The sequence below is a fragment of the Pseudorca crassidens genome, chromosome X, assembly GCF_039906515.1.
Source record: "Pseudorca crassidens isolate mPseCra1 chromosome X, mPseCra1.hap1, whole genome shotgun sequence".
Taxonomy (NCBI): domain Eukaryota; kingdom Metazoa; phylum Chordata; class Mammalia; order Artiodactyla; family Delphinidae; genus Pseudorca; species Pseudorca crassidens.
In genome coordinates, this window is record NC_090317.1 from 119,036,444 (window position 1) to 119,054,556 (window position 18,113).

Here is an 18,113-nt window from a genome sequence, read left to right on the forward strand (position 1 = left end):
AGTGGTTGGGAGTACGCCTGCCGATGCGGGGGGTGCGGGTTCGTGCCCTGGTCCGGGAGGATCCCACGTGCCGCGGAGCGGCTGGGCCCTTGGGCCGTGGCCCCTGGGCCTGCGCGTCCGGAGCCTGTGCTCCGCGGCGGGAGAGGCCACAGCGGTGAGAGGCCCGCGTACCACAAAGTTTGTAGAAAGAAGGAAATCATAAAGATCAGAGCAGAGATAAATGAAATAGAAACAAAGAAAACAATAGCAGAGATCAATAAAACTGGAAGCTCGTTCTTTGAGAAGATAAACAAAATTGATAAACCGTTAGCCAGACTCATCAAGAAAAAGAGGGAGAGGACTCAAATCAAAAAAATTAGAAATGAAAAAGGAGAAGTTACAACAGACACCGCAGAAATACAAAGCATCCTAAGAGACTACTACAAGCAACTCTATGCCAATAAAATGGACAACCTGGAAGAAATGGACAAATTCTTAGAAAGGGATAACCTTCCAAGACTGAACCATGAAGAAATGGAAAATATGAACAGACCAATCACAAGTAATGGAATTGAAACTCTGATTAAAAATCTTCCAACAAACAAAAGTCCAGGACCAGATGCCTTCACAGGTGAATTCTATCAAAATTTGGAGAAGAGCTAACACCCATCCTTCTCAAACTCTTCTAAAAAATTGCAGAGGAAGGAACACTCCCAAACTCATTCTATGAGGCCACCATCACCCTGATACCAAAACCAAAGATACTACAAATAAAGGAAACTACAGACCAATATCACTGATGAATATAGATACAAAAATCCTCAACAAAATACTAGCAACCAGAATCCAACAACACGTTAAAAGGATCATACACCATGCTCAAGTGGGATTTATCCCAGGGATGCAAGGATTCTTCAATATATGCAAATCAATCGATACACCATATTAACAAACTGAAGAATAAAAGCCATATGATCATCTCAATAGATGCAAAAAAACCTTTTGATAAAATTCAACACCCATTTATGATAAAAACTCTCCAGAAAGGGGGCATAAAGGGAACCTATCTCAGCATAATAAAGGCCATATATGAGACGCCCACAGCAAACATCATTCTCAATGGTGAAAAACTAAAAGCATTTCCTCTAAGATCAGGAGCAAGACGAGGATGTCCACTCTCGCCACTGTTATTCAACATAGTTTTGGAGGTCCTAGCCACAGCAATCAGAGAAGAAAAAGAAATGAAAGGAATACAGATTGGAAAAGAAGAAGTAAAACTGTCACTGTCTGCAGATGACATGATACTCTACATAGAGAATCCTAAAGATGCAACCAGAAAACTACTAGAGCTAATCAATGACTTTGGTAAAGTTGCAGCATACAGAATTAATGCACAGAAATCTCTTGCATTCCTATACACTAATGATGAACAATCTGAAAGAGAAATTAAGGAAACACTCCCATGTACCATTGCAACTAAAAGAATAAAATACCTAGGCATAAACCTACCTAGGGAGACAAAAGACCTGTATGCAGAAAACTATAAGACAGTGATGAAAGAAATTAAAGATGATGCAAACAGATGGAGAGATATACCATGTTCTTGGATTAGAAAAATCAATATTGTGAAAATAACTGTACTACTCAAAGCAATCTACAGATTCAAAGGAACCTCTATCAAAGTACCAATGGCATTTTTTACAGAACTATAACAAAGAATCTTAAAATTTGTATGGAGACACAACAGACCCCGAATAGCCAAAGCAATCTTGAGGGAAAAAAATGGAGCTGGAGTAATCAGACTCCCTGACTTCAGACTATACTACAAAGCTGCAGTAATCAAGACAATACGGTACTGGCACAAAAACAGAAATATAGATCAATGGAACAGGATAGAAACCCAGAGATAAACCCACGCACCTATGGTCAACTAATCTATGACGAAGGAGGCAAGGATATATAATGGAGAAAAGACAGCCTCTTCAATAAGTGGTGCTGGGAAAACTGGAGAGCTACATGTAAAAGAATGAAATTAGAACACTCCCTAACACCATCCACAAAAATAAACTCAAAATGGATTAGAGGGGCTTCCCTGGTGGCGCAGTGGTTGAGAGTCCGCCTGCCGATGCAGGGGACACGGGTTCGTGCCCCGGTCCGGGAAGATCCCACATGCCGCGGAGCGGCTGGGCCCGTGAGCCGTGGCCGCTGGGCCTGCGCGTCCGGAGCCTGTGCTCCGCAGCGGGAGAGGCCACAACAGTGAGAGGCCCGTGTACCGCAAAAAAAATTAAAATAAAATAAAATGGATTAGATACCTAAATGTAAGACTGGACACTATAAAACTCTTAGAGGAAGACATAGGAAGAACATTCTTTGACATAAATCACAGCAAGATATTTTTTGATCCACCTCCTAGAGTAATGGAAATAAAAACAAAAATAAACAAATAGGACCTAATGAAACTTAAAAGTTTTTGCACAGCAAAGGAAACTACAAACAAGACGAAAAGACAACCCTCAGAATGGGAGAAAATATTTGCAAACGAATCAATGGACCAACAATCTCCAAAATATATAAACAGCTCAATATTAAAAAAACAAACAGCCCAATCCAAAAATGGGCAGAAGACCTAAATAGACATTTCTCCAAAGAAGACATTCAGATGGCCAAGAAGCACATGAAAAGCTGCTCAACATCACTAATTATTAGAGAAATGCAAATCAAAACTACAATGAGGTATCACCTCACACTAGTTAGAATGGGCTTCATCAGAAAATCTACAAACAACAAATGCTGGAGAGGGTGTGGAGAAAAGGGAACCCTCTTGCACTGTTGGTGGGAATGTAAATTGATGCAGCCACTGTGGAGAACAGTATGGAGGATCCTTAAAAACTAAAAATAGAACTACCATACGACCCAGCAATCCCACTACTGGGCATATACCCAGAGTAAACCATAATTCAAAAAGGCACACGCACCCCAATGTTCACTGCATCACTATTTACAATAGCCCGGACTTGGAAGCAGCCTAAATGCCCATCGACAGATGAATGGATAAAGAAGATGTGGTACATATATACAATGGAATATTACTCAGCCATAAAAAGGAACGAAATTGGGTCATTTGTAGAGACGTGGATGGATCTAGAGACTGTCATACAGAGTGAAGTAAGTCAGAAAGAAAAAAACATATCATATATTAACGCATATATGTGGAACCTAGAAAAATGGTACAGATGAACCAGTTTGCAGGGCAGAAATTGAGACACAGATGCAGAGAACAAATGTATGGACACCAAAGGGAGTAAGTGGTGGTGAGGGGAGTGGTGGTGTGATGAATTGGGAGACTGGGATTGACCTATATAAACTAATGTGTATAAAATGGATAAGTAATAGGAACCTGCTGTATAAAAAAATAAATAAAATTCAAAAAAATAAAATAAAATGTCCTGTTGGAAACCATGGAACATATCCCAAAATAGGAGACTATATGGGGTTGAGGAAGAATTAATGACCATAGAATGCTCCTTAAGAGCAAAAGTGTCATAATACCATTGACCTTATTTTCTACTCTGCAGGTCTTTTACATACCATGATTTATTTTATTGTTGAAATAAAAAACCAAATCCAATGCAAACACAAAAATAAGTGAAAAAGACTAAATGGCTATACTCCTCAGAGATACCCTCTCCAATGGGATAACGGTTCCTTCCTTCATTCACTTATTCATTGCTTTATCTACCAATCACTCATTGGGTTTCTACTCTGTGCCATGACCCAAGTTAGATGGTAGGGATTCAGAGATAACTAAGACACAGTTCCTGCCCTATGAAGAGTGAAAATGCAGTGCCAGCTTTGACACTCCTCCCCTCTAGAGGTGGGGGACCATATCCCTTCCCCTTGAATCTTATCTGGTCTTAATGACTCACTTATAACCAATAAAATGAAGTGGAAGTAGTGTATAAGGTTAAGTTATAAAAGGTGATAACAGCTTACACCTTGCTTTGTTTAAAAATTAATTTATTTTTGGCTGCGTTGTGTCTTCGTTGCTGCACGCGGGCTTTCTCTAGTTGTGGTGAGCGGGGGCTTCTCTTCGTTGCGGTACGTGGGCTTCTCATTCCAGTGGCTTCTCTTGTTGTGAAGCACAGGCTCTAGGCACGTGGGCTTCAGTAGTTGTGGCACGCAGACTCAGTAGTTGTGGTGCACGGGCTGAGGTGCTCGGCGGCATGTGGGATCTCCCCGGACCAGGGCTCAAGCCCGTGTCCCTTGCGTTGGCAGGCAGATTCTTAACCACTGCGCCACCAGGGAAGTCCCCTGCCTTGCCTTCTGAAGCATTCACTCTTAGAGCCTTGAACTGCCATGAAAGAAGTCCCGCCATCATGAGACCACCATGGTGTGAGGAACCCCAAGCAGTTACACAAAGAGGCCATATGTATATGTTCTGATAAACAGATGTCCCAGCCAACAGCCAGGATCAACTGCCAGATGTGAGTGAAGATCCTCCAGGTGATTCTAGCCCCCAGCCATTCAGTCACCTGTAGCAACTGAATCTTCCTAACTTAGGTCCCAAACAACATGGAGCAGAGGCAAGCCATCCACTGTGCCCTGTTTGAATTACTGACTCGAGAGTCCATCCATGGGCATAGTAAGTATTGCTTTATGTCACTAAGGCTTGGGATAATTTGTTATACAGTAGTAGTAATTGGAACACTTTCTAGTGATTGTTAAAGCCCCAAATAAACCTGAAAACACAGTTATTAAATTAAACCACCATGATCGTCATCCCCAGAGGTGTTCATCACTCACCCATTTGTGATATTCACCAGTGCTTACAAAGAACATTTTATTTTATTTTATTAGTTTATTTTTATTGGGGTATAGTTGCTTTACAATGGCGTGTTAGTTTCTGCTGTACAACAAAGTGAATCAGCTATATGTATACATATATCCCCTTCCTCTTGGACCTCCCTCCCACCCGACCCCCCACCATCCCACCCATCTAGGTCACCACAAAGCACCGAGCTGAGCTCCCTGTGCTATACGGCAGGTTCCCACTAGCTGTCACAAACAGCATTTGAAAGAGAGTTACTGTCTTCAGGAAGTTGACAGCCTGAGATGGGCAGACCCACCCAAGGGGCATAACGCTTGAGAACCAGAGTGTGTTAAAGGGACTAAAAATCTGGCCCTTCAACTTTTATCAAGTTGTGGCTTTATTTTTCAGTTTTAGATCTGTAACCCAGTTGATCCAGTTGGCATTGGCATTTGTACATGGTGTGTAAGGGGCAAAGACACATCATGGTTTACGTATGGCTATCCCATTTATCCAGCACCATTCTTTGCAAAGACTGTACTTTTCCCACTGCTCTACTGTGAATCATTTATCATAAATCAAGTGCTCACGTACATGTTCTGGATACTTTATTCTGATCCATTGATCTATTTGATTTTCTGGGTGCCAAAACCCACAATGTTTTATATATTAGAGAACTGTAATAAAGCATAATTTTTAAGAGTAAAAAAGAACAAGTTTATCAATGCAACTGCCTAAAAATGACAATGAAAGCCCTTCTTATACCACGATTCAGAAATATGCCAACTACTTAATTGGCACTTAATCAATTTCATATTCTACCAGTCGATCTTAGGCCCCGGATACCCACCTTTGATAACCATGCATGAAAGAAAATATGATTCCACCATAGCCTCATAGAATGCTAAATCTGAAGGAGGTCTACAGATCGGCTGGTCCAACTCATACACAATTATTGAGATCCAGAAAATTGAGTGCCTTTTCCAGGGCAGCACAGCTAGTTAGTGGCCAAGTGCCAGGGGCCAGGGCCCCTATCTCTGGACATCAGGGGAAGCATGGTACTCAGGGTGGCATCATGTAGAAGTGCCAAACACAGACCATGGGGTCTGATAGAACTGGTAAGAATCGCAGCTCTGCTCCGTACTGACGGTGTGAGTATGGCCAAGTTACCTAACTTCACTGAGCCTCTGATTTCTCATCTGTAAAATGGGGGATAATTATGAAACTTACCAACCAGGGTTCATTATGGGCGTTCACTGAGTTGATGCCCAGAAAGTACATAGCATCTTGCCTGGTCCAGTTTGTAGTAAGCACTTACAAAGTCCAGATCTCTCAAGAATGAAGCATTCTGGTCTGTACCTTAAAGAAGTGGACTCTAAGCCGAGTGAAGAGGTTTGCTTAATTATTTTCTAGTTTGAGGATGATCAAAGGTTGTCCAGGCCGGCACTGCCACCAGCCCTCTGGGAGAAGTAAGTGGCTGCCGGCCTCACTTGAGTACCTGTGAGGTTACTGCATACACACCTCTCTTCCCTGAATACCAACAGATAACTCCTTGGCTTTTCCCTTCTGAGACATTTCCCTCCACCTGTGAATGATGGTTCAAGTCCTCCAGGCATAATGCACCTCGATCTGATTCCTTCCCCTCTTGATTCTCCTTGTCACCCCTCAGAGTTGAGGGCTCTCTGTGGATGTCTGTAAGGGGCTGTGATGTCATCAGCTTTCTGGCAGCCCTGGCAGCCTGCTCCTGCCAGGGAGCCGCACAATGCACCCTTGGGGCAATAAAAGTCCACCTGCTCAGCTTTGGCATCTGCCACCTCAGAGCACCCTGGTGACCTCACATCCTGGGGCAACCTCCAGAGCTCAGCTATACATCAAGGGAGAGAACTGCGGGGGCCCCAAAACAGAAGCAGTTGAGAGGACAGCACAAGCGAACATTCCCATCCAGGTGTGTGGAGCAGATCTTACACCAGGAATGGTATCAATTACTGGAGAGAAAGGGTTAAATCTCCTTTGGGCTTTCTGAGGCCCGGGCGGGCGTTCACAAGCATTTCTTACAGATGTACGGTGTTCCAGGCATTCTCTCAAGCCCACAAGTAGGGTACAAAGATGAACAAAATGGCGACATCCCTGCTGTCTATGCACTCACAGTCTTCTGGGAGAAGCCAGACTCAGAAACCATGACAGCATAGCGTGCTCAGTACTGAATTTGCTGCGCGTGTGCCAATAGCAAGGTACGCAGGAGACGCGGCTGTTGGTGCTGTTGGAGGTAGACGGAGGGGCGAGCAAGTCTTCATGGAAGAGGTGCCGTTCTAAGTGGGTGCTCGACAATGACTGGGGGTTGGCTAAAGGGATAAGTGAAATTCAGGCCTAAGGAGGAGCATGTGCAAAAGAGGACAGCAGTCTGAAAGAACACAGGGTGTTTGGGGGAGTCCAAGCTACCTGCTGGGAAGGGGAGGACGTGGCGGAAAAGGAGGGTGGAAGGCTGGTTTGGAGCCAGACTTGAGAGCCCTTGGCTGCATATATAATCCGAAGTTTGTCCTTTATTTCATAGGCATAGTGGAGCTACTGACGATCATTGAGCAGGGGAGTGATAGGCAGTCTTGTATTTCAGAAGGACAACGCTGCTCCCAGCATGGAGGGTGAAGCAGAGAGGCCTGACCTAAATGCAGGGAGAGCATTCAACGGGCTCTGGCTTCATCTAGGCTGGACGAGATGGGATCTTCCGTGTGGCCAGGCCCCTCGGGGCAGGGGCTGGCAGAGTTCTATCTAGCAACAGCCTGACCAGAGTTAACTTACGCACATTCCTTCCATATTCCCCAGACCCTGACTAGCAGTTAGTGCTCCATATACATTTGTTAAAAGAATGCACAAATGTGGGATGTCCTGTCCCCCAAGGATTCCCCACGGTGTGGATCAGCAACCTCGCGAGACCCCAAATTGTGCTGGGATCTTGACCTGCTGACGTAGAGCACGGAAGGTTCAGTCTGCAACAGGGCACACCGGGACTGCTGTGGCTCTGCTCCTGTCACTCTAGGTAGCAAAAGGCTCATAATTTAGGAGGAGCAATGGAAACAGGCTATCACGGTTACTCATCATCCACAGGTTTTGCACGGAGGTCAGCAAAAAGGGAGCAGAAATCAGTCAGATGATTTAGACAATCACACCAAAATGCTACAGATACAGGGGTTTGCTGGCCTCCACACTTGTCTCTTACAGTGCCAGGGTCCATTCAGAGCTGTTAGATCACCTTTGTGTCTTTTACATCCCGAGGGGTGCCCTCAGACAGAAACTCACATGCAAGTTGGTTATTTGGAAGGAGGTCCCCGGAAACACTGGTTGGAAAGTGGAGGAGTGAGAAGAGAAGGGAAGGGAGCCACAGCTGCATGTGATAAGAAGCAAGTGCCCATCACGGGTTCTTGGATATCAACCCCAGCAGGGACCTCTTGGGGAGAGTGTTGAACACGTTCCAGAGTTATCCCACCAGTGGGATGAGGAAGCTGGGGTATTTCTCCGCCAACTCCCCACCTGTCATTGTTTGAGGGCTGCTCTCAGGGGGACTAACTCTCCAGCACTTCCGTCTTGCCCTGAGCACCAGCTACGTGTGTTCTCGTAGATAGTTACAGGCGTTTGCAGCAAGCAGCCTGGGGTGTGTAGAGGGAGCAGGACGATGTTTGGAGGTGCCAAGAGGGTCTGTTAGGTGCTTAGAACCACAGGGAGGGCATCCAGGCTCACCCTCGGGAGGTGCTGCAGTCCTGAGCTGAGAGAGGAAAGGGGGCGTGCTAAACACTGAGGCTTAATGGAAATGCATTGAGTTTTCATATGGGGTATTGAGGTGCACGTGTCAGGAGGCTGAATTTTTAAAAAGTTATCTTTGTGTCTCATTCAAAGTACAAATCACATTGTCCCTTGGGCTTCAGCATCTTTTCCAGCTTGTAGGGGGGTGGGAAGTAGGGTAATACCATTACATGGCATGGCTGGGGGGTAGGCTTTAGTATCCCCATAATTAACTTCCTCCAAAGCCACACTTTTGGGGGAGCTGCTTGGTCAATACGTTTATTACTGTCTTTATCTGAAAAATCTTCATAGAAAAGTGTGGTTTGGTTTACTAGCTCTCAGCAGCCCATTCCTGCGCTCCGAGGAAGCTTGCCCTCTTCTGAGCTACCTGATCTTTGTTCTGGGCAAGAGACCTTTGGGGGTGGTTCCTCTTCTTTTTAACTTCTTTCTTAGGCTTCTTATCATAGACTGGATTCTCTCATATAGCAGCGTGAGCTTTCTTATGCATCTCTCCATCATGTCTGGAGTTTTGTTCTTTATGTATTAAGAAAATTGTTTCTTATAAGCATCTTCATCTTCAATTAGGTAATGCATATCATCTGCAACTTTTTTAAACATCTTTATTGGAGTATAATTGCTTTACAGTGGTGTGTTAGTTTCTGCTTTATAACAAAGTGAATCAGCTATACATATATCCCCATATCCCTTCCTTCTTGCGTCTCCCTCCCTCCCACCCTCCCTATCCCACCCCTCTAGGTGGTCACAAAGCACCGAGCTGATCTCCCTGTGCTATGTGGCTGCTTCCCACTAGCTATCTATTGTACGTTTGGTAGTGTATATATGTCCATGCCACTCTCTCACTTTGTCCCAGCTTACCCTTCCCCCTCCCCGTGTCCTCAAGTCCATTCTCGAGTAGGTCTGTGTCTTTCTTCCCGTCCTGCCCCTAAGTTCTTCATGACTTTTTTCTTTTTTAGATTCGTATATATGTGTTAGCATACAGTATTTGTTTTTCTCTTTCTGACTTAACTTCACTCTGTATGACAGACTCTAGGTCCATCCACCTCATTACAAATAACTCAATTTCGTTTCCTTTTATGGCTGAGTAATATTCCTTTGTGTATATGTGCCACATCTGCTTTATCCATTCATCTGTCGATGGACACTTAGGTTGCTTCCATGCGCTGGCTATTGTAAATGGAGCTGCAATGAACATTGTGGTACATGACTCTTTTTGAATTATGGTTTTCTCAGGGTATATGCCCAGTAGTGGGATTGCTGGGTCGTATGGTAGTTCTAGTTTAGTTTTTTAAGGAGCCTCCATAGTGGCTGTATCAATTTACGTTCCCACCAACAGTGCAAGAGGGTTCCCATCTGCAACGTTTTGACCCATGATGTGCTTCCAGTGTACTTCTGTGTTGAATGCCTTGTTTTCTGAATCATAACCAGGGAACCATTTGGTACTGTGAGGGATAGACAAGCCTCCGTCCACAGCGTCCTTCAGGCCCTACTTTATTTCTAGTAGTAAATCTAGCAAGCCCTGCATCCAGATAGCAGGTGAAGGCACCAGGTTGACCATCAATGTTTTCCACATTGTATTCATCGCTGGGTACCTCCACATGGCCTTCATAGATCTTGTCCATGCCAAACTGATTGAGAAGCCTTTGGGCCATCAGTGGACCGGTACAGTGTGCTGCAGCATAATTTGTCAGGCCAACCTTCACGCCATACTTTGGGAGTTCATGAGCATTAGCCGCCCAGACTGTCATATCCCCTTCTCTACGGGCATAAGCAATATGACAAATGATATCTCTGTTGGTTACATGAACTCATCCTGTATTTGGGTGTATTGTACTTCTTTTTATCCTGGATTACCAAGCATTTCCCAGCATAGTTATCAGTTTTACCCTCTTGTCTTCTTCTAAATTTCACTTGGTGTCTCTTGAAGTAGGTCTTATTCTTTACAACCTTAACAAACCCCATCCTGCGGAACAGAGACCTGTGTCCGCAGCTTGTCACAGACCTGCAGCCTCCAAAGCCACTGTGAACAAACACGCAGGTACCGTGGAGCAGCTAGGTGACTGCTCGCCAGTGCAGCCAGACGTGTCTCCTGGCCCCCCTCCGACCCTGTAGAACACAGTGCCGTGCCACAGCCTAAGACATTCCAGAGCTGCCACTCCTCAGAAACTTTGGACCAGTGCTGGGCAAACCAGTGAGACTTAGGATCACCTGGGGCATGTGTTTAAAAGGCAGTTCCTGGGCCGTACTCCTGAGGTGCTGATTCGGGAGGTCTGGCGTAGGACCTAGGAATCTACATTTTAGACCAGACTCCCAGGTGATTCAAAATAAGGTCCAGGGGCTTCCTTGGTGGCGCAGTTGTTGAGAGTCCGCCTGCCGATGCAGGGAACGTGGGTTCGTGCCCTGGTCCGGGAGGATCCCACATGCTGCGGAGCGGCTGGGCCCGCGGGCCGTGGCCGCTGGGCCTGCGCGTCCGGAGCCTGTGCTCCGCAACGGGAGAGACCACAACAGTGAGAGGCCTGCGTACCGTAAAAAAAAAATAAAGAAATAAATAAAAAAAAAATAAGGTCCAGAATGTTCAAAGAACAGAGGGTATGAAACCTTGTCTACAAACTGGGCAACAAGAGAAGATATCAGTAGACCCTAGTTAAAAACATAGGGTTGGTGGGGGGGAATCCTGCAAGTTTAGCACTCGCTTACCTTGGGTGAATATTCCTACCTCCTACCCGCGTGCTTGCTTCTTGGGGAAAAGGGACTTTGTGTGGTGGCTCCGTAGTCCTCCACACTCCTTCCAGATGAACGTGATACACTCACGTCCGCTCTATTAAAAGACACTAAGCAGAGCTTCCCTGGTGGCGCAGTGGTTGAGAGTCCGCCTGCCGATGCAGGGGACACGGGTTCGTGCCCCGGTCTGGGAAGCTCGCACATGCCGCGGAGCGGCTGGGCCCGTCAGCCATGGCCGCTGAGCCTGTGCGTCTGGAGCCTGTGCTCCGCAACGGGAGAGGCCACAACAGTGAGAGGCCCGCGTACCGAAAAAAAAAAAAAAAAAAGACACTAAGCAAACGGGGAAGCTCTATGTCAACCCTAGCTTAGAATTCAGGTCATTCCCAGCCTCTGAAGAGGAGACTAGACACCTTCATATGAATAATAAACTCTCTGGAGACCCTTCGTTCCACCCAGTAATTTTCAATTCTTGGGACAGGCATGAGCCACCGTCTCATATTTCCAGTCCTTTGCAGAGTCCTACAGGCCCCGCCCCCCGCAAAATTTTTCATTGCCCTGGCATTAACACGGTTTTGCTGGACCTAAACTCTCAGGAAGTATGAGTTGAGCTAGAGAAGAACTGCTTCTCAGTATATAAAGAAACAGGATCTCCTTAGTCCTATGCCATAAATTAGGCTGTTGGAAAGGAACATGGTAGCTCTTTTAAGTCACCAAGACATGGTTTGGAGCTGTAGTTATACAACAGGAGAAAGACAGCTACTTAATAAGTGTCATATGGGGGTTTCCGTTCAGCTTCTTCAGTCCACCGATTTGCTTCTATTCATTCCACGATGTCCATGATATGCTTGTACATTTGCATTCACGACCTAGTGTGAGCTCTTTACTTTTGCTTTCACTTTAAGCTGCGTCCATGAATTGCCCACAGATACTCAGATCTCTAAATCATAGGGTGAATTAAGGTCATGGATTAAATTAGGAATATGACATTGAAGGTGAATTTCTTAGAGTAGCTCTTTGTAATAATTTGAGGGGCTCCCAGGCCCATATGAAAAGTCCACAAAAGCAGTAGACCCTCTTCCCAGAAAAATACACCTATAGACAACGTTTTGCATATAATTGTATAGACCCCTCAGGTTAAGAATCCACAACTCATACCCAGAAAAAAAATAATCCCAATGAGATGTAAGAGGCTAGGGTGGGAGGGAGGGGAGGGGCAGAATAACGAAGAAGGGCAAGTCCCAGGTGAGCAGCCCCTGTGTTGGTTGAAGTGACATAACACTAGCTGCTGTAACAAACAACTCTCCGAATTTAAGTGTCTTGACACATGATGGTCCTGGCCAGCGACTGAGTGACTTTCCCATGGCAAGTGAGGGACTCAGGGACTCAGGATTTCTTCTACCTTGTACTCTACCATCCCCCAGAGCCTCAGTCCTGTGCGAACAGCCAGCAGGAGGAGAAAAACCATGGATAAGGTACATTGACTTCTGCAAAGTCCCAGCCCAGAAGTGCTGCCTCTCACCTCCAGTCATATTTCATTGATGCGAACTGGTTACAAGGCCACATATGGGTGGAAATGGGGCTGGAGGATGTACGCCCTGTCAGGGTAACCATTTCCTACAACAACACCACGGAAAGGGGAGCATGAGCTTTTGGTAGGCAGAAAGCTATATCTCTCCCTAAGCATTGCATGCAAGTGAAATCAGGTTAAAATAAATGGCAAGGACGGCCTTGAGAGGGAAAAGAAGCCACCAAAAGACATTATGAAGCCCCAGGCATGTGTACAGTAGGGCAGCTGTGGCTCCACCTTACTGGTAGCAAGTAAGTGAGATTGCAGATAAATTGCCTTCCAGTCGCAGAACTTTCTAGAACCAGATGGTCTAGCCCCTCCTTCTCTCTAGCTCTATCCTTCTTTCATCCTACTTCTAAACAAAAGTGCCAGTTCGGGAGCAATTTCCCATTTATAATGTATGCTTTGTACCCATCCATCTGAACCAGAATTTGGTTGGTTAACTGAAAAAAAAAAAAGGTAGTTAAAACAGGGCATCATTGAAAAAATGGTATATACGAACTGTAGATATTTTATTTAAGTTAAAACATGTAAATATACATTCATTCACTAAACTTTTGTTGTATAGCCAAGTCATATTCTTTGAATATAAATCTGCTGATAGGAGTTACAGGTTTTCCTTCTCTCATGAACTGTCCCTAAAATGCACTGTCTATGATTTCCAGTTTTGAAAGTAGAGCAAGAATGTAAGACATTTGTGAAACAAGCTCAGTGCATAATCCTCCCAATTTTTTAATGATTTCCAATCTTTTACAGTTGTTTGGCACACACATAATTCAACAGTAATTTTTGTCTATTTTTAAATTGAAGTATAGTTAATTTATAATGTGTTAGTTTCTGGTGTACAGCAAAGTGATTCAGTTATATGTGTGTGTGTGTGTGTGTGTGTGTATTCTTTTTCATATTCTTTTCCATTATGGTTTATTACCGGATATTGAATATAGTTCCCTGTGCTGTACAGTAGGGCCTTGTTTGTATCTGCTAATCGCAAACTCCTAATTTGTCCCTCTCCCACCCCCTTTCCCCTTGGATAACCGTAAGTTTGTTTTCTGTCTGTGAGTCTTTTTCTGTTTCATAGATAAGTTCATTTGTATCATATTTTAGATTCCACATATAATAGATATTATATGGTATTTGTCTTTCTCTGTCTGACTTAGTATGATAATCTCTAGGTCCATCCATGTTGCTGCAAATGGCATTATTTCAATCTTTTTATGGCTGAGTAATATTCCATTGTGTATATACAAACCACACCTTCTTTATCCATTCATCTGTTGATGGGCATTTAGGTTGCTTCCATGTCTTAGCTATTATAAATAGTGCTGCTATGAACATTGGGGTGCATGTATCTTTTCGAATTAGGGTTTTCTCCAGATATATGCCCAGGAATGGGATTGCTGTCAACAGCTTATATGGCAACTCCATTTTTAGTTTTTTAAGGAATCTTCATACTGTTTTCCATAGTGTCTGCACCAATTTACATTCTCACCAACAGTGTAGGAGGGTTGCCTTTTCTCCACACCCTCTCCAGAATTTAATATTGCGGACTTTTTAATGATGGCCATTCTGACTGGTGTGAAGTGATACCTCATTGTAGTTTTTATTTGTATTTCTCTAATAATTAGCAATATTGAGCATCTTTTCATGTGCCTGCTGGCCATCTCTATGTCTTCTTTGGAGAAATGTCTATTTAGGTCATCTGCCTATATTTTTTAAAATTTTTTTTAATTTTATTTTTTTTGGCGGTATGCGGGCCTCTCACTGTTGTGGCCTCTCCCATTGCGGAGCGCAGGCTCAGTGGCCATGGCTCACGGGCCCAGCCGCTCCGTGGCATGTGGGATCTTCCCGGACCGGGGCACGAACCCGCGTCCCCTGCATCGGTAGGCGGACCCTCAACCACTGCGCCACCAGGGAAGCCCATCTGCCTATTTTTTGATTGGGCTGTTTTTTGTTATTGAGCTGTATGAGCTGTCTATGTATTTTGGAAGTTAAGCCCTTGTAGGTCTCATAATTTGCAAATATTTTCTCCAATTACGTAGGTTATCTGTTCATTTTGTTTATGGTTTCCTTTGCTGTGCAAAAGCTTATACGCTTGATTAGGTCCCAGTTTTTTATTCTTTCTTTTATTTCTATAGCCTTGGGAGACTAACCTAAGAAAACATTGCTATGATTTATGTCAGAGAATTCAAAAGCATTTTTAGCTACCCGTTACTATTACATCTTTCCAAAATTTTCAGCTTTGTTCCCATAGAAACGACTCCTTTTTGCATTCATATTTCATTAATTCACATGTTGTATAAAGCACTAAATTTTAATAAAAAGTACAACTGGAACGATCGTCATAAACTGGTTTGGAATCAAACACAGTCAACTCTTAGTAGGTGTAGGACCCAGCTATTGGGAGCAGAAGTGTATGCTCTATTAGACTGTGGCTGTGAGCATTCAGTGAGCCATGGACCTCAGTCTTTGTGTTTTGCAGAAGGAATAGGGCGCCTTGGCTTATTTGGTGTGGTCACCAGCCTCCAAGATGACCCACAATGAGTCTTGCCTTTTGGTATTCACACCCTCGTGTAGTCTTCTCCCACAGTGAACTCATGGTTGGAAGGTGTGACCATTAGAAAATGGCAAAGTGTGAGTTGTGTGACTGCTGAGCGTAGGTCCCAGAGGGTGTTGGGACTTCTGCCTTGGTGTCTGAGATCCCTCACTTTGGGAGGAGAGGCCATCATGCCAGCAGCACTGGCATCACCTGGGAGCTTGCTGGAAGCGGAGCATCTCATGCCCCACCTCAGGCATCCTGGCCAATCTGCCTCGCTCTTGTTTGCTTTAATAAGGCAAATTCATCAAAACCCAATGATGTTTTCACACTGCTTGAGGGTATAGATGTGGCTCCAGGGGAAAAATATACATTTTTTCTGATTGCGGCATACCTAGGACACATGGCTCCCGAGAGGGTGAGAAGGCAGACTGCTGCCTCCTGTTATGTACATCCTGAGGCTCTCCGTGGGGTGGCTGTGAGACAAGCCACTGTGAGCTGGAAGGCAGAATTTTTAAAGAGCAAACAGGAGACTGGAGAAGTCATTAATTATGTTATCACAAAAAATATTTGGTGCTTCTTCTTAACATTACAGCTACCGTGCTGCTGGTAATGCCCTTTTATTTGTCCAGGGCGGTTTGCTCCCATTAGATTAGATTAAGTGTCTCATCTAAGGCACAATAACAGATTTGGCCCCACGCTTTAGCTGCTGGCTGTGGTTGACTGATACCCAAGCTTTTGACTCCCTGCTGAGTATCTAAGCGGTACAAGCTGCAGTCAGTGCATTTAATCTACATAAAAAGAACACAAATTGCACATTAGCCCTTTTGAGTTCAGTAATCAGGTTCACACACACACACACACCTCTCTCCCTCCCCCCACCCCTGCTCTACTGGACAATTTGAGACACCCTTGTGTCACAAAAATTTTTTTCTGAGTCAGGTAAAAAGAAAAGTCTTTTGCATTTTAATTGCACTTGATCTGCTCATTGAATGACCCCTGTAATTTATATATTGTTCATAGTTAGTGCTTTCCGCAGTCCTGCTGTGCAGCTGATAACATAATTCACAGGCGCGCACCTTGGGCTCTGTGGGTAGTGGCTTGGCTTTTCCGTTCTTTCTGAGTTGGCGAAATTCTCTCGCTCGTCCTTCAGATTCAGGCGGCTGCAGCTGATGTCAGTCGCTGTCTGCTTGTGCAGGTGTAGCGAAAAGGCCACTCAGTGAGCCCCGGCCTTCTCCTTTGTTTACATTTAAAGATTGCCCTATCCTAGCCAGCCGCCTACACTGTTTGCAGACCAGCTGGCTGTTTGTGACGCAGCTTCCTCCAGACCCTCCCTGGATCCTGCAATGAATTGGCTTAAACTAGAGCTGTGAAAAGAACCCACAGACACGGGTATCATGCTCTCACAGGCTAACTACGGAGGCAGTGATATACGAGACAATCAGTAAATACGAAGGGCATAATAAATAGGGAATGCAGAGATGGCTTTTTTTTGGGTACATTAGATGGTTAGCTTTTGGGAAGTAGAGCCATGCTACCTTGTGATTTGGAAAATATTCTAAGCATTTAAGGCAAATCCGCGGGAAATCAAAGTTCAGTTTTTACAAAATGTTTAGGTGTTTAATCATTTTATTTGCTTTGTAGTCACATTGAAGCTGATTCCACACATTCTCCAGAAGGATAAATGACGGGGTTGAGTTGGATTATTTTGGCCCATCTCAGATTTTGCTTTAGTGGTTTTGCTCTCAGAAGGTTTGAGGGGTGAGAGGTTAGATCCTTGCCGCTCAGAGTATGGTCCGCCGTACATCTGCATCGTCCTCACCTGTGAGGTTCTTAGAAGTGCAGAATCTCAGGATCTGCATGCTGACGCGATCCCCAGGGGGCTTGCACCCACAGTTTGAGAAGCACTGAATTAGACAATCGGGTCTCAACCCTGGCTGCACATTCAAATCATCCAGAAACCTTTAAGAAAATACTAATGCCTGGACCCCAACCCCAGAGATTCTGATCTGATTGCTCTAGGGTAGAACTAGGCACTGAGAGTCTTTACAACCTACTCACATGATCTAACATGCAGCCAAGGGCCAGAATCACAGGATTATGCAAAACCTTAGAGGAGGATTCAAAACAAACAGTTCTAAGCCTAAATCAGTGCCCCACGGACATTCCCAAAATCCCCCCGCCCAGGCTCCCTGGGAACCGGCAGGATTTTCAGTACAACTTAACAAGTATTTCTTCAGTGCCTCTTATGGGTACATCTTGCTACACCCCAGAGGTCCACTCAGACAAGCCAGAAGGCAAAATCACCCTGTGAGCGAGACAGAATTTTCCGTAGAGTCCCCTGCGCTGCGATACTGAGAGATCACCCCCTGCGTCTTCTGACGGCTCCATGGGACTCAGAAGGTGGGTTCTCACGCAGCTCCAAAACATGTTCCTTTGTAGAAGTTGTAGGGCACACCAGTCTAGGTTCCTCAGAACCAGTTTCAAAGAATCCCAGTTTCATGGGAATGCATGATTTGCTCTTTTGACATCTTTTCTAGCATATGTTTAGCAAACTTGCTGATTTTTTTTTATTAGAAGAGAGGCATGTGGCCCTTTGGAAAGGATTTTGGAATGGAATCAGAAGACCTGGGTTCGAATTCTTATTTCACCATGAAGCAGTTTGTTATAATGTCTGAGATTCACGTTAAAATTCCTCGCCAGTTATGAGTGAC

At 44.7% G+C, this 18,113-nt stretch overlaps 1 protein-coding gene and 1 pseudogene across 3 annotated transcripts in view; one reads left to right on the forward strand and one right to left on the reverse strand.

Moving 5' to 3' along the window:
* Positions 1-18,113, forward strand: part of RAI2 (retinoic acid induced 2) — a 405,001-nt gene that overhangs the window by 223,863 nt on the left and 163,025 nt on the right. The window lies entirely within an intron of this gene.
* On the reverse strand, positions 8,892-10,563 carry LOC137216816 (large ribosomal subunit protein uL18-like; annotated as a pseudogene).